Source organism: Nematolebias whitei, chromosome 11 (assembly GCF_014905685.2).
Source record: "Nematolebias whitei isolate Nwh7 chromosome 11, NemWhi1, whole genome shotgun sequence".
NCBI lineage: Eukaryota > Metazoa > Chordata > Actinopteri > Cyprinodontiformes > Rivulidae > Nematolebias > Nematolebias whitei.
In genome coordinates this window covers 40,444,811-40,461,581 of record NC_056508.1, presented here as the reverse complement: position 1 = coordinate 40,461,581, position 16,771 = coordinate 40,444,811, and the positions used below count along the sequence as shown (strand labels likewise).

The following is a 16,771-nucleotide window of genomic DNA, read 5'->3' as shown; positions in this document are numbered from 1 at the left end:
TCAGCAGTGACACATAATAGATGCGACTTATACAGTGAAGTGACTTGTTTTTATGTTTTTTCCACTTTATTAGACATATTTGGACTGATGCGACTTATATGGCGGTGCAACATGTATGGCGGCAAGTACTGTAATTTTGTTCCACCTCATGTACCACATGTGATGAATCAACAATAAAGATACTTGAGCTTGAACTAAAGGCTTAGTCCACTTTTAAAATATGCTGTACATCACCCACCGCCTTTCATTCCAGAGTTTTAGACTAGAATTATTGCCTATTATTGTTTTTTTGATCCAACCTTGATAATGTTTTGTACGATGTAGACGTAACACCCAGAATATGCACTGTGTCTGACTCTCGGCTACTTCCACATAAAATTGTTGCGTTAAAGTCATTTTTTGTGTAAATAATTGGTATAAAAAGTAATCAGTTGCAGATATACGTCCGAGTTTAAATGAAACTCATCCAGTGGTTCATGAGATATTTTGCTAACAGACAAGCACATGAGCACATGAGCATACATCCACACACAGAAACGAGAAAAAACATAACCGTCTGCCGACTCCTATGTGCATAAGGTTTATCACTCCTTACGTTTTTCAATGATGAATCAGAAAAATAAAATAAATAAATCAACCCAAATGAAAATGGACATTGTGATTGCAGCTATAAGGATGGGTTCCATTTTCTCTTGAGGATTTGACAGTATAATGAGCTCTCCAATTAGAAGCCTACAATTTATCTTCAGAGTCTTAATCAAACACAATGTTCTTTTTCACTGAAGTGTTGTGTTAAAAAAAAAAACAAGAGCGTCACACAATTGCCAGAAGCGTTCAGGTTCCTGCTGCTCATAGCTGTGCTCTAGATGTCTGTGTTTTGATTAAAATATTAACAAAAGAAAACAGTTCAGTCGGACGATGCCTCTGTCAGGCCTGACGTGGTTAAAATTACAGTTTACCGTATTTTTCGGACTATAACGCGCATTTAAAATCTTTACATTTTCTCAAAAATCGACAGTGAGCCTTATAATCCAGTGCACCTTATAGTCCGAAAAATACGGTAGATTAAAAACGTTTAAAGTTCCAGTTATGAAAATGATTTTGTTGCAAAATTTGAATTTAGGTAATCCTCTATGCAAATAAAATAATCCTCCGGTGATTGTTCTAGACGTCAGTAAATTTAAAAGTTCATGCATTTCCTGTAAACTGACTCTGACACAGGATGCTGTTACAGCTGCTCGTGCAGAGCAACACGAAACGCTGCTCAAACCTGTGGGTTTTACACGTTTGATGTGTTTTTACTGCTGCGTTTCTCGGCTGCAGTTTTCGTATTTAGGCTAAGAGCAGACTTTCTAAAGTAATGAGCCATTTGTTTGTGATGAGGTTAAAATTGGTTCATAGCTGTACAGCTGTTTCAATCTCACTCACAATTTTGCTGTTCATTTTGTTTTTGTAATTGAACTGAAATTGTGCACAGTTTATTGTGTAATGTGCATGAAGCAAATAAAAACACGCATGTGAGCACTTCATCAGCCTGGAGACTAACTTGTTCTGTTATAACTTTTAAATGTTGATTCTTTGATTTTTATTTTTTTAATTATCTTTGGTTTCAGTTCGGATGAATTTGATGACATATTATACGCTTGTTTTCACAATTTTATCTTGGCAAATCCTAAATGAACTCTACGTAACTACCTTTGTTCACTTTTGGTTACAAATAAACTCTAAGCCAAATAATCTTATTTTTAGTAAATAAAAATAAAAAAAAACTGTTATTTTCGTGTGAATTTATGTTTGTTTCACTTTTAACAAGACATTGCAAAAACCACTGGACATATTTTAATGAAACTCCTGAAAGTTTTCATAATATGTCCATCTACAGCTAATGGAGTCAACCCCATTCAAGATGGCCACCACTGCTAAGTGACTTCATCATGAACAAAAATAAGTGAATAAATGCATCTGCTCTGGCCATCAATTTTACCAACACTGAGCTAAAAGATTCTTATTTCCATCATATAGTATGAGACAGGGGCGATTCTAGAATCTGACATCTTGGGGTGCTTAGCCCCCAGTACTGACAATGGTTCTTGGCTTGAACAACGCACCCCATGGTGTGGTTTATGAGAAGTGCAGAAGCTTACAGCATCTGGTATTCCCAGGTGGTCTCCCATCCAAATACGGGACTAACCAGACGCGACCCTGCTTAGCTTCCGAGATCAAACGAGATCAGGTGTGTTCGGGGTGGTTCGGCCGTAAACATAGAGCTCAATCAAGATCATAGCAAATAAAGACTAAACTTGTGCGTCCAGAAGTTGCAACATATATCTACATATAAAACACGCAACACAAAACATAACTAGCTTTAAGCATTAACCTTTAATTTAACCATTAAGCATACAATGTAATTATGATAGAAAGCAGAGGATTTACCTGCAGTTACCTTCTTACAGATGAACATGTGGTACTTCCCGTTTATGACTGTCATGTTCAGCTGCTCATGAAGTCGACTGCAGGGCTTTATCATCTTTTACGTTTTTCCTGACTCTGTTTATGTTTTGGAAATGGAATTAACTGCATTACATCTTCTGAATGCTCAGGGTAACAAACATCTGAAATACATGTGCAATGACCATGTTTAATTATTTTTTCTGATGATTTTTCATGAAATCTCTCTGACTGCAAAGCGTTCAAAATGCAAAACCCTGACAGTGTTGTCGGACGAAAAGGGGGCGCAGCTCCTGCAGGTAAGGGGCGTTTCACTTCGGGACAAATTGCCATCGCTAATTGGTCAGTTGCTGACGAGCCCACTGGACAGATTGACAGGTGGTGTTGAGGACCCAACTCATGCAAAATAAAAAAACATAAATTTTGCTGGTCCATTTAAGAGTGTCATCATTTATTGATAACAGTCTATCTGTTTTAAATTGTGCTCTATAAATAAATATGACTTGACTTGACTTGACTTATTCCATATTTATTTAAAATTCATTCAATATTTTGGTGAATCTGAGATTTGAGAACTGAGTTTCTTTACAAAATCCTAATGATGGTTTCTTTATTTTCAGGTTTTCTTTTGTTTATTTTATTTTATTTTTCTTTCGGCTGCTCCCTTCTTCAGGGGTCGTCACAGCGAACCACCTCGCACGAAGACTTAGCAATAGTTTTTACGCCCGATGTCCTTCCTGACGCAACCACAGACCACTGAGCTACCACAGCCCTCTGTGTGGAGCAGGGAGCTGCCATCTAGGGTGCCCGGGGGAGCAGCTGGTGGGGGTTATGGGCCTTGCTCAAGGGCCCAGGGTAGGGCAAATGACGGTGGAGGAAGGTGTGGATGCTTCACCTATCCCACCCACGTTTTTTGATGTTGTCAGTACCAGGAGTTGAACCAGCGGGCCCACCTTCTCCAATCTCTGCTCCGTTTTCAGTGGCGCTGAGTTAAAATTTAGGGGTGCTTGAGCACCCCTCAAAAAGAGGCTAAAATCACCACTGCTCTGAGAATTAATTAATTACATAAGATCTGTTTTTTATATATACTTTGCCACAAACTACTGGAGTCAAATCTGTCTGTTAGCAAAACATCTCATGAACTGCACAGCAATATTTGATCAAATTTTCAGAAAGTAATCATTATGAGCACTTCTACAACTCATTAACATTTGGGGTCAACCCCATTCAAGATGTCTACTGCAGCTAACTGACTTCAGTCAACATACAAAAGGAACTAACTCAGCTGATATATTGAGTGACCATACGTGGCAGTGGCTGAAAGTCACCGTCATCACGTTCTGAGAGTTAACACAATGGTGGTGCTTAACGTCATTTACAAGATTGGACCAAAGCATCTGTAACTCTGTCCCTCTCAGCTTTAAGATGATTTTAGTTTAAAACTCTAGCAAGAAAAAAAGGCGGGCGATATGCATTCCTTCAAGGAACGAGGCATTAACTTTAACGGTAATGCTTGATTTAACCTTCTTCATCTAACTAACATCCCAGTCTGCAACCGTCGCTCCTCCTTCATTACTGTAAACCTGTCAAACTCAGCAGATTATGCCCAGATTACAGTTTATCCAGAATTTTGTCCTGATTGCAGCTAAGTGGAGACGACAGTCTAATACTCCACTTCATTGAGCTATTTAGGATTGACTGTAAAGTTTTATTGATCAGCACGTGCTGCTCTTTTCTCCTTAGAGCAGCTACCCCATTGTTCCACTGTTGCTGTAATAAAATAGCCGTAGAGGCCATGTTGAATATGGCCATAAAGACATTTTGCAGACACGGGCAACTCTCTTCACTTTCATGGCTCCGAAACCTCTGTCACTATTTGTGTCATCATTTTCACAAATGAGTACACTAGTCTGGATAATGCTCATTATTATGTCCTTTTCTGCAGTTTTCAAGCTCCTGAATGAAAAGTCAATGGTCTTGAATACTTTATGAGGCTGTTGGGTCATTATGGCAAGGGTCACCTGAGTAACAGCCTCTGAGGGCCCATTATTGCAAAAAGCTTTAGAAACGCTGCAAACACGCCACGTATGCTGTTAGAACTGGCTGGCTTTGCTACAAAAGCATCCAGGCGACAAACAGTGGAAAAACAGTTTGTTGTGTGGCGGCCAGCAAGCGCCGTTCATGTGTGGGTGAGATGAAACGTGGCACGATGATGCCTTCAGGGCTTTGAGAAGTGGCACCGCAGGTACTATGTGCTGTAGCTGTCATCATCTGGGAAATGCACCAAGCTCTGCAGGTTAGCTATTGATGGAATTGTGCGTGTGCGTCACACATCTGCTTCCGAGACTTAATTTGTGAGGAAAAAAAAGCATCATGTGCAAGTTTTGTGTGGCCTTGTTTAAAATCACGTCTTTCATCCTCATTTGTAGGTGATCTGTGCTGACCTGATGTTGATTCAGACGGAAGGAGAGCCAGGTGGCTGCCTGATGAAATTTGAAGTTTGGCACATTTGGGTCTGTGACCCGTGCAGAAGACAGATCCTGATCATCCTAAATGATGCGGTTGTTGATCCTCAATAGAAGCGGTCTTCTTGGTTTTGTCACTTTTTAAGTAAGCCACTCTGTCAAACTAAACACGCAACAGTCACATTTCTAAATGAGGCAAAATGAATGTTGGATTAAAATGATTTCAAAGTGCAATATTACAAATTTTGAAAAATTTTGAAGGAAAAAAATAAATGCATAGCACTCGCCTCCTTTCATGCCAGATATTTAGACTAATGTCATCTTACGTTCAGAACTGAAAAAGTTGTACCATAATTTTTGCTGTATAAGTCGCAATTTTTTTGGGGGGGGGGCATAAATTAGCATGCCTGCAACTTATACAGGGAAGCGATGTATTTACATTTTTCTCCATATTTATAAACCAATTTTTGGTTGAGATCTGACGATTTCCTTCATTATGACATGGAAAATATTGAACATGTCAATTTTCAGCCACTAGAGGGCTCTCGACATATACGGCAAGCCATGTGTCTCATTAATAACCTATTAATGAGACACTTGGCTTGCCATACAAAGCCACCTTCATCGCTCTCTGGTACTCGTGGAGAAAACGTCAAATCAGCTTCATTTCGCTGCGCCGCCCAGGCAAAATGCAGCTAATTTGACCATTAAAGTGCATTTATTAAGGAAAAGTTCAACTGAGACACACCTTTACTATAATGTCGAGCAAACAAATAATTGTTTTCAGGTGGTTATCTTGTTAAATGTTTAAGGAATGCACAGAGAGTCGTCCCTCTGCGCACTTCCACAAATCAGCTTTTGAAATGCAGCTGATTTGAACGTCAAAATGCATTTATTAAGGAAAAGTTAGACTGAGACACACCTTTGCTATAATTCTGGGCAAACAAATAATTATTTTTGTGTTAATCTTGTTAAATTCTTGTTAAAGCCCTCCCGTGCACGCTCCCTCAGCCGCCATTTGGCAGCCAATCGATTTTTGGCACAACACCGGCACACGTTTCCAGGATGTCAGCGGTGACAGATAATAGATGCGATGTACACGGCGAAGAAACGTATTTATGTTTTTTTTCCACTTTATTAGACATATTCCAACTGATGCAACGTACACGGCGGTGTGACGAATACGGCGGCAAGTACGGTAATCATATTGTCAAACCCTAACACTAACCTCATGCATGACCTCATGCTATATCACCAAGTGTCATGCTTAGAGCAAATGATATAAATGACTCTCAGCTACTACCACAACACATTTCAGCTCAATAGCAGTAAAAATGCATGTTATAGCAGCTTAATGTTTGCTTACTCCAAATAGGTGTGGCAGCCATCTTGAATGAAGTTAACTCCAAATGATTGTTTTCTGAAAGTTTCATTAAAATTCATCCTGTGATCCATTAGATATTTTGACGCATAAACACAAACACACACATCAAACGTGGGAAAAAAACATTGTTGTCCGCCGTCACCTTCCGGCAGCGAACAATAATACACATCTTAAGCAGTCACATGTACTGAAAGAACATGGCAGCAAAAATACGGTTATTTGCTGAGTGGCCTGGATCACTAATCAAAATCTGGTGCTTATATTAATGTTTCTTGAACAAAGTTGCTGGCAAATAAGATATTTTGTACAGTCACAAAAACATCATTCTGCTTCCAAGAGGTCATAAAAGGAAATTATTATTTTATATTATTGAAATATGCAGTTTAAGAATTTAGTTTCCCCACAAAGATCTCACATACCGTAACCTCAAAGTAATATCTTAAAATTTATAAATCGTTAAACCTTCAAATTAATATTTGGGTTTTAACTCAGTAAATTAAACAGCAAATTACTTTTATTGTATTTCCTATAATGCATGAGGTCTCTACAGTGTGATACAGCTTTGTCAGTCATTTTACCGTGTCATTGCAAGATGAATGGTATTTTTATTCTTTCGCTCAGTAACCACAGTTACTTATCCCATCAAATGCTACTTCAGCTTCCCTTTGCATCTTCTACAGTTCTTAAAGCATAAAATATCATGAAATAAAAGCATAAAACATCCAGCAATTTTCTTCAAATAGCTTCGGCGGCATTATAAATATAATATAAGGCTTTTGTAGCCCAGTAAGCACTTTGGCTGTAAAAGCCTAATGCAATCCTCATTATCTCCTGAATTTTCTTACTTCGTGAAAGAACCACAGTGTGCACATAGTCTACATAACGTGGCATGTGGTAACAATTTCTAAATATATAAAAGTTAGATCAAATACTGTAATAAAATATAGATAGAAACAAATTTGGTTCTTATTATGTTACTGTTATGTGTTGTGGATGTCTTAGTTAGCAGAGGATAAGAAATTGTTAAAAAAAAAAAATCTAGTTTTTTGCAAATAGACTCTACATCTATCAGACAAGTCTCAAATTAAAGAGAAGACATTTAGGTGTAAATATAAGAGTAAATCTGCTGCTGAATGGGGAAATAAATAGAATATATTTCAAGAATAAATATCAGAGCCCAAGCAAGGTGGTGACGCAACATAAAGACACAGCTCAGCATTCAAACACCTTCTTCTTCTGGACGTGTCAGTTTACTACCGTAATGTCCGGACTATCAGCTGCTACTGTTTTTACACACTTTGAACACCGTGGCTTACACAATGCTGCGGCTAATTTATGGATTTTTTATTTTTCATTATTTAACAGGCTCACAAGCTTCATGCCACCAAAACATTGAGCCTCGTCACACCCAGGCGCTCACATAACTGCCCAATACACGTCTCTCTTAAGGGGTGGGTTCTCGTGACTCAATGAGACTAACCTGTATAAATAAAGGTAAAAAAAAAAAATCTGACCAATGAAATTACTGAACAGGTCACAGCAGTGTTCTAGTCAAGACCACCTAACCCCATACCAAGTCCAAGACCAAAACTGAGGGAGGGCGAAACCTCAAGTCTTGGAGCTCAATCTGTTCACAGATCATCTGTCTTATACTAAAGTGTCACGACATAGTGACAGTTTTAACATAAATGTAAAAAACATATGTAACGTTTATCCATCCATCCATTATCTTTTACCTTCTTCTTCCACTTTTGGGTCACGGGGGTCGCCGGTGCCCATGTCCAGCCATCAATGTGCGAGGGGCGGGGTACACCCTGGACAGGTCGCAAGTCCATCACAGGGCCACATAGAGACTATGTAACTTTTGTTTATTCTTAATTAATAAAAGTTACATACTGCAACTTAGTTTGCTTTTGAATGAATGTATCAGCTTTTGTAAATTTCCAAAGCTACATAACAAAGAAATCAGACATTCAGTAGTTTTTGCACAATAATTTTCATGTCACGTGACCCACGGACACAAAACTCATGTTAAATTACTCTACTAAACCTGACAGACGAGGCACCCATTTTAAAGCATTTTCTAATTTTATATAATTTATTTGTTCAAAAATCGTGTTTTTTGCTCAGTAACTAATTAGAAAATGCTTTAAAATGAGAAATAAATGATGGTGTCTTGTGTGTCAGATCTATTAGGGTAGTTTAACATTATTTTGTGTCAGTGGGTCAAATTATGTAAAAATATATTGCATTTTGTTTCTGAAGAGTGTTTGTTGCGGTAATTTGTTGACCAGAGAACAGAGAACCATTACATCTTGGAGGAGGGGCAGACTGAGCTCAGCTGACTGAAATCAGACTGCCTGCTTCGGATCGAACGAGAGGAACACACCGCTGAAGCCACGGAGCTCGAATGTCCAATGTAAAACTAACTTCACCGCAGTAATAGAACCGAGGCTCCAGCAGAGCACGAACAGTTCAGAAACAATTTGAAATGAGAAAAAAAACTATTTATTAACTGATTGTCGTGTTTTAGATTGCTTATTAGAGTCTATTCTGACCCAAAGTGCAGCTGTGACTGGTTCTGAATGAGGCTTTACAGCAGACAGACGCTCCCCTTTCTTCCAGTTACTGTGTACTGGACAAATAAACTGGACAATATTCTGGCAATTTAGTGATATTTGTGGTCTTGACTGGTCTTGAAATAAAATCCCATGTCCTCAATGTCCGAGACCATCAAAAAGTGGTCTCAAGACCAGTTTTGAGACCAAGACCAGTCTCGATTACTACATCACTGGGTCACAGTGGACCAATGAAACTGGGAGGAGAGAACGAGGAGGAGGGATTCTAAACACACACACCCATGTGCAGAGGATGTGAGGGGGGACTCCCCTGCATGGGCAGAGCAACTTTTGCTCTGAGCAGGAGGAATATGATCAATGACTTCCTGGTAGGCTACTGTACTTTCGTTTTAACCAGTCATGTTACAGGCACTGTTCAGGAAAAAAAAAACATTTAGGCTGCTGTACATATTTGTGTATGTTACCAATATGTATTTAATTTAAAAGTTTTTTAAAATTCTGTGTAAATATCTCACGGTACAACGTGGACACCCGTGGTTTATACACTAGCGCAGCCTACATCCATCCATCCATTATCTTTTACCCGCTCCTTCCATTTTGGGTCACGGGGGTCACCGGTGCCCATGTCCAGCAATCACTGTGCGAGGGGCGGGGGACACCCTGGACAGGTCACAAGTCCATCACAGGACCAGAGTTACCAATCAGCCTAACATGCATGTTTTTGGTCTGTGGGAGGAAACCGGAGTACCCGGAGAAAACCCATGCATGCATGGAGAGAACATGCAAACTCCACCCAGAGGGGCCCCTGGACCGGGATTTGAACCGGGGACCTGAACGCCGAGAGGTAGCAGCTCTACCGGTTGCGCCACCGTGCTGCCCCGCAGCCTATATATGTACAAAATTATTAATTTTTTTGTGTGTGTGGGCGTGGCTTATATTCGGTTGCACTCAATAGTCTGAAAATTACGGTAACCTATTTTTTTAATCTGCGTACTTTACTCAACAAATCTGAACTTGTGCACTGATACATCAAATTTGTCAGACTTCTTGATCACGAGCAGCTCTTCTGCGGACACGGCCATTGTTGATCTATTTTTAGTCACTTTGGCTGTTTCTGTAGGCTAAAGAACAATAACATCCAGTCACAAATTTTACTTACAAGTTTTTCATTTAAGGACACATTAACCATCGATGTGTGAATAAATATTGTGCAGATTTTGTGTCTAACTTTATGTTTTTTATTTTTTTATTTTTTTCGACCAGTCTTCGTGACTTCACAATGGGCACCTTTAAGGCCTGAGTGGACCGCCGTCAGTTCAGTCCACAACACCGTTGACGATCTTCAGTCATGTCGTCTGGACATCAGAGTGAGGAAGTTCAGGAACTTCATGTGACATCAACCCTTACATCTGCACCGCTGTTACTGAAGGTCATGTGTATGCACGTGTGTGTGTGTGTGTGTGTGTGTGTGTGGATGCTGAGAGTATGGGTGTTCCACCCCCCCACCCCAGAGGTCACTTTGAAATGGAATAGATTTTTCAAGATCTCAGCCAAGGCTGTAGGGAAGGTCAATTCATTAATCACAGCTAAATGCCACTGTCTGCCTGTCTCCCCTTTTAACTAACTAACACCCACAGATAACATCATTGATTGATACTAATAATTAATTCTCAGTTGGTACGGGACAACTCGCAGCATCATTGAGTGTGGAGCCTTAATTACTACGTAAAACCTCATTAGGTTAATGTCACTGTGTGCTCCATGGCACGAGGGCCAAATGCATGTCTTCCTGTAACCATGGCCTTTGGTGAAACATGATCCTCCTCCCTCCTCCTACTTTTACTCCCCATTTCGCGGCCTCTCATTCAAAATGACATTTCAGACATTGCTCGAGAATATTCAGTTAAAAGGTTGAAGGACATGAAGAGGAAAGGAGCAAGCTCCGCTGTATGACTTGCTCATTATCTCCTGCAGAAAAGCGAAAGCGTGCAATAATGTTTTTACCTGTGTGTGCACTGGTGTCTGTTATCAAGCTAGCTCATGAACTATTGGCTGGATTTTATTAAAAGTTGCAGAATATAATTGCTACATGTACATGTACAACTGATTAGCTTTTGAAGTCAACCCAATTCAAGATGGCCGCCACAGCCAATTGACCTCAGGAAACACAAAAATTAGTATAACTCCATAAATTCTACAGGTGTTGCGCTAAGATTTTGTGAGAATGCACCTGAGAGTCAGTCACAACACATACTCTAATGCTATGCTTCAGGGTCGTTGCATAAAACTTTAACAGGAAATTTTGTATTCAATCCTTGTTAGCAAAATATCTCAAAACCCACTAGATGCATTTTAAAAGACCTTTCAGCAAGTAATCATTATCTGTATATCTATAATTGATTGACTTTTGGAGTCAGTAATTCAAAATAGCTGCCACAGCTAATCATTATTAGCAAAACACAGAAAATGGCTTCAGTTTAGTCTTGTTTTTATGAGCTAAAATTTGGTGTGGTAGTAGCTGAGAGTCATTCACAACCCATACTACTGTCATTTCTTAACATTAGATGATCATAGTTTAATACTCTGGTATGAAAGGCAGCGGGTGATGTGTATACTTTAAGGACTGTTGGGCCTTTAGCGCATGTCTGCTGTCATGTACATGTATGTGCATGTCATGAGTTTGTGCTGTTCACATGTGAGCCACAAGTCATGCCGGTAAATCTGCATCATAAGTGAAAACCAGAGGACCTGTCAAGTTATTTTACTCTCTACTCGTCTCCTCTGCACAAGAGGAGCTGATGCACTGTACCACCCCGAGGCGATTCCTTTTAAAATAATAGTGTGTGGCGTGTTCACATAAATAAACGTTCCATCTTCCACCATCTCACTCTCCTTCTATCTGCTGCCAATAATTAAAGAAGAGAAATGAAAGCTGTTAGCTGTTCTGAATAGTTCATGTTTAGGAGGTCTTTCCTGGGAGTGACTCGGCCGCCTTCACACCGGAGGTGATGTATTTTACATTTCTGAATTGCCGTGAACAAAGCAAGAGAAGATCTTTCTCAGATGAAAGCTGCAGCTTTCTGAAAAAGATAAACATCACTGACGTATAACTGAAAGGAAAAATACAGACTTTGGGTTTACTCCTGCAAAACGAAGACATTTTAATTAAAAACTCATGAGGAACTCAAATGTCTCTGATTAAACATAAACCACTGGTATTCTCTATTTACTGCTTTCTGTGGCTTAACACCAGCTCCATCTTGTGGTCTCACCGATCAAACTGGTTTCAGCTCAAAACATGCAGTTAAAACCTCAACATCTTCTGTTCCACATCACAAACTCAGCTGTAACTGCTCAAACACACAGATGCAGAAATAAGACTAAAATATAGATATATTCAACATGTATTTTCTAGATGTAGTATTATGGTTCAAGCAACTGGTCGATATTAATCCCAACCCTGTTTCTAAATTTTGGCATTTCACTGATATTTATCCAGAGAGAGTGCGAGAGACTTTTTGTAAACATTATCTGGAATATATTTTAAGAAACATCCTCAAAACACACAAAATAATAGAGGCAAATGGATTTCTGATTAGTTTTGGCAACACCGATGAGCAACAAATGTCATTCAGATTGAGCTTTTTGAATATGAATTTACACAGAAAGGTAATGTAGAACAGTTCAAAGCCTTGTTTGTTCAGTATTTTCCTCTGAAAACATAAAGTCACAACATGGAAGGAGAGATCAGGACAGAGCGTTGGAGGAAATAATGTTATAGTTTCCATCCTTGGGTCAGTGCAAAGTGATGGAAATGTTCGTTTGAGTCATTTTACAATAATTATTTTTTTTCCTGGAAGATCTGTCACTGATCATTATTCTTATAATCTAATCTAGATTAATCTAATCTAGCTTCGAATGATGAAATGTGGGTGATATTGCTTTTACCTGTCTGTGTGTTTGCGCTAATGTGTTTGTTGACTGAATGTTTCATGAACAATTGGACAGGTTTTAATAAAATTTGCAGAAAAGTAAGGATTTATATGCACATATCGTATTTTTTGCACTATAAAGCGCATTTGAGCCTTATTCGTTCAACCTTTATTTAGACAGGTTAATCCCATTGAGCCTCGGGGACGCATTTACAAAAGAGACCTGATTTCTTCACAAAGAGTGATGACAATGACAACAACAGACAGTCACAAAAGAGGCATACAAAATTTAAATTTCTTTTTTTCTATATATAATCTGGTGCACCTTATGTATTAACTCTGGTTGTGTTTACTGACCTCGAACCGATTTCATGTGATTATTGTGAATGAGTTTAATAAAGTTTGATTTATCTGACTGTTTTGTTTCGCTTAATACGCCTTGTGTATGAAAACAGACCCGTTCATTGATATTATGCCTTATAATCCAGTGCGCCTTATAGTCCGAAAAATATGGTACAGCCGGTTAATTTTTAAAGTCAACCTAATTTAACGTGACTGTAACAGGCAACCAACCTAAACAAAATGTTTAACTCTATCAGTTTTATAGATACTGGGCTAAATTTGATGTAGTAACTGAGTTATTTTCAGTGGTGCAAATCACTTTCATGAGATTTTCTTTATATTTTGATTTGAGCATCAATGTTTGTTTCATTCCACTAATTCATTAGTTATTTTATGGTCATTTGATTTATTTTCATCAATGTCTTGTTCTTTGTGCTCTGGCTGAAATAGCCACACTTTTTTAAGAGTATATTTTCAAACACTTGGAACATCAAAAAGATTTTATAGAATATTCAATCTTTGGATGTTTGGCTTGTTGTGAACGTACCTATTTTTCCGACAGTTGGAGAAAGTGTCATAAAAGTTTGCTCTAAATAAAAGTTTGCCTCTTGACTTTTTCCCCACCCTCTTGTTACGGTAAACAAAACAAGAACAGCTGATGGATCATCGTAAATTTTTAAAGAACTCCAAGAAGATTTATTTAACTTCGATCGACTCGCAAATCCTGATTGAAACCAAACTACATTGATACAAAGAGCGATGTGGACATGTTAAATAAACTCATACACCTCACACTGACAGCTTTAATAACAAGCTTCTTTTTTGTTTTCTTGGCACAAAATGCTTTCGTGCTTGAGATGGCAACGGGCCCAGGTTGGCACTCTGCAAAGATACAAACAAGATGGTTTTATCTAGACAAGCTGTAGGCACTGATAAACTTCCTCAAATGAAAAGTCATCCTTTAACAGTGAAAAATATAAGCAATAACCTTGACAGGAGTTACATTATTCATAGAGTTTGCTACATAATTATTTACGTGCGTGTAGTTCTGTTTCATCAGTTGATTCAGATAAAAGTGAACCTTTAAAAGTACATTATGGTACCACTTTACAATAAGGCTTCACTTATAGCTGGCTAATAAATAGTTTATAGATAAGTATTAATTCTTCTATAGACACTTTATAAATCATTAATAACTGCTTATTATGCATTAAATAAGGGTGACAGAGAAACAAAACTGACCAGTTTCTTGCCAAATAGTGAGCCAAATCTGACACATTTTTAAGGATATAATATTAGTTGTAGATACTTATAATGCAGGGATAATGTACAATATTATATGCTAAAGAAATAGGTTTTCAAATGCTTTGTGCTCACAAGGTAGCAACTTAGTCTAAAATGTTTAATATAACAACTCTAGATGAAATATATAGGTGGCAAATTTGACTCACTATTTGGCAACAAACTGGTCAGTTTTGTTTCTCTGTCACCCTTATTTAATGCATAATAGGCAGTTATTAATGATTTATAAAGTGTTTGGAATTAATAACGTATCTATAAACTATTTATTAGCCATCTATAAGGGGAGCCTTATTGTAAAGTAGGACCAACATTTGTAATAGTGTGAGTTTGCATATATTAAATTAAACATATGCTCAATATACTCAAAAAGGGAAGAAAAAAAATCTGAGTTTGCTTTGATTATTTAAAAATAATGATGTGCATGTGTGCATGCATTTGTGTGTCATGCAGAATCTAGAAGGTAACCTGAGAAAAGCCTGAACCACAAACAAGAACAACAACTTTTGTGGTTTTTTTGCACATGCACATATACCGTATGTGATTCCAAAGAAGAGGGGTCCGTGGAGACCAGAATACAAAAAGACACAGGAGTCAGATATGAAGGACATCCAACTGTAGACGTGAGACTATAAACATTTGGAGATTCAAAACTGGAGGCACCAAGAGCCGAGCAAGGACAAGAAATGTTTTGGCTGCGTCTAAGAGAGGCCAGTGTGAAAACAGATAATGGGGAAGAGAAAGAAGAAGAAGAGACTGTGTTCCTGTATTCAACAACGAACAATGAAAAGCTTCTGTTTCTCAGCACCAGAAACTTTTAGACATAGCCACAATACACTAACGCTATCTGAGACCAGCTCGCCGTGACTAGAGGAAAACCAGGACGAAATGAAAGGTTTAATCAAATCAAAACTGAATTATATTAGCACTAGAAAGGCGTTACGTGGTGTTCATACAAGCACAAAGTCAGAGTTCATGTCATGAAACCATAAAGTATCACTTTACTTCTAACTGTTGCAGCCATTTTTGCAAAATAATGGTGCAACTTTCTTATTATTTAGTAATTAAAATAGAAAAACTGTGTTTGTGTTAAGTTAGTAAACCCCCTTTTTCCATGTCATTATTAAACAGACTTGTAAACACTTATCATGTCGTTATTTTATATGCACAAATTAAATGTGAATGTTGTTTGTGTTTTTATTATCCCTGACTCCAGCTCACTTTACTGATCATTTGATTGATCAGAGTGTCGGGTTTGATCCTGGTGGGTGTTTTTGCTCCAGAGACAGATCCTGTAATGTGGGTTTTGAAAGCATGAAAGTTCACCAGCCTACTGAGTCATTAGTATTGATCTGTGAGGTTTTCCACCCTCAGATATACAGCATATATCCATCCATTCATTCACTTTACCCACGTCTTCCTTTATGGGTTGCGGAGGTCATTGGCGCCCATATCCAGCCATCACTGTGCGAGAGGTGGGGGTCTCAGATATGTGTTTATTTCATTCACCACCAAAAACCTTTTCAAACAGCAACGCCATCCAGTCATTCTCACCTATAATTCTGCATCAACATTAGAGGGCAACGTTGACTCATCCTCAACACTGGCAAAAAGACAGGAGAAAGAACTGGAAGTGGCAGAAATGAAGATGTTGAGGTTCTCCTTAGGAGTGACAAGGATGGATTAGATTAAGAATGAGATCATCAGAGGTACAGCACAGGTGGAACAACTGGGAGATAAAGTTGGAGAGGCCACACTGAGATGGTTTGAACATGTCCAGAGGAGGGACAGTGGGTATACTGGTAGAAGGATGTTAGAAATGCAGCTGCCAGGAAAAAGCCAGAGGAGATATATGGATGCAGTTAGAGAGGACATGGAGGTAAGTGCAGAGGACAGAGTGAGATGGAGGAAGACGACTCGCTGTGGTGACCCCTGAAGAGGGAAAAGCCGGAAGAAGAAGAAGAATGCATAAGCACTCAAGTACCCCTATTACTACCTTGTCTAATGTTTTGTCCTCTTCCTCACCATGAACCTTTAATATATAAAAAAGCAAATTATACATAAGAACAAGCATTTCTTGTTTTCCTTCACCCAGTGTGTCTACCATTGCTATGGGACTAAAGGCTTTCTTTCAAATTCCTCCTGAATACAGAGAGTGCACTACAATGATTCGATAGTTACATTTTGTTTTAGCTCAGCTTTCTCAAAGTCAAAGTTTCTTTATTTATCATATGGACCACACGTGGTGGAACGAAATTGTGTACACGGGGTCCCAGTTACATCCAACAAAAGTACAAGTTGTAAAAGAAAAACAGTGATAAG

The 16,771-nt window shown here is 38.6% G+C and overlaps 1 pseudogene; it reads right to left on the bottom strand.

Annotated features, from left to right (window-relative positions):
• Positions 1–2,137: 2,137 nt before the first annotated feature.
• LOC119417803 lies at positions 2,138–2,261 on the bottom strand (annotated as a pseudogene).
• Between the last annotated feature and the right edge of the window lie 14,510 nt (positions 2,262–16,771).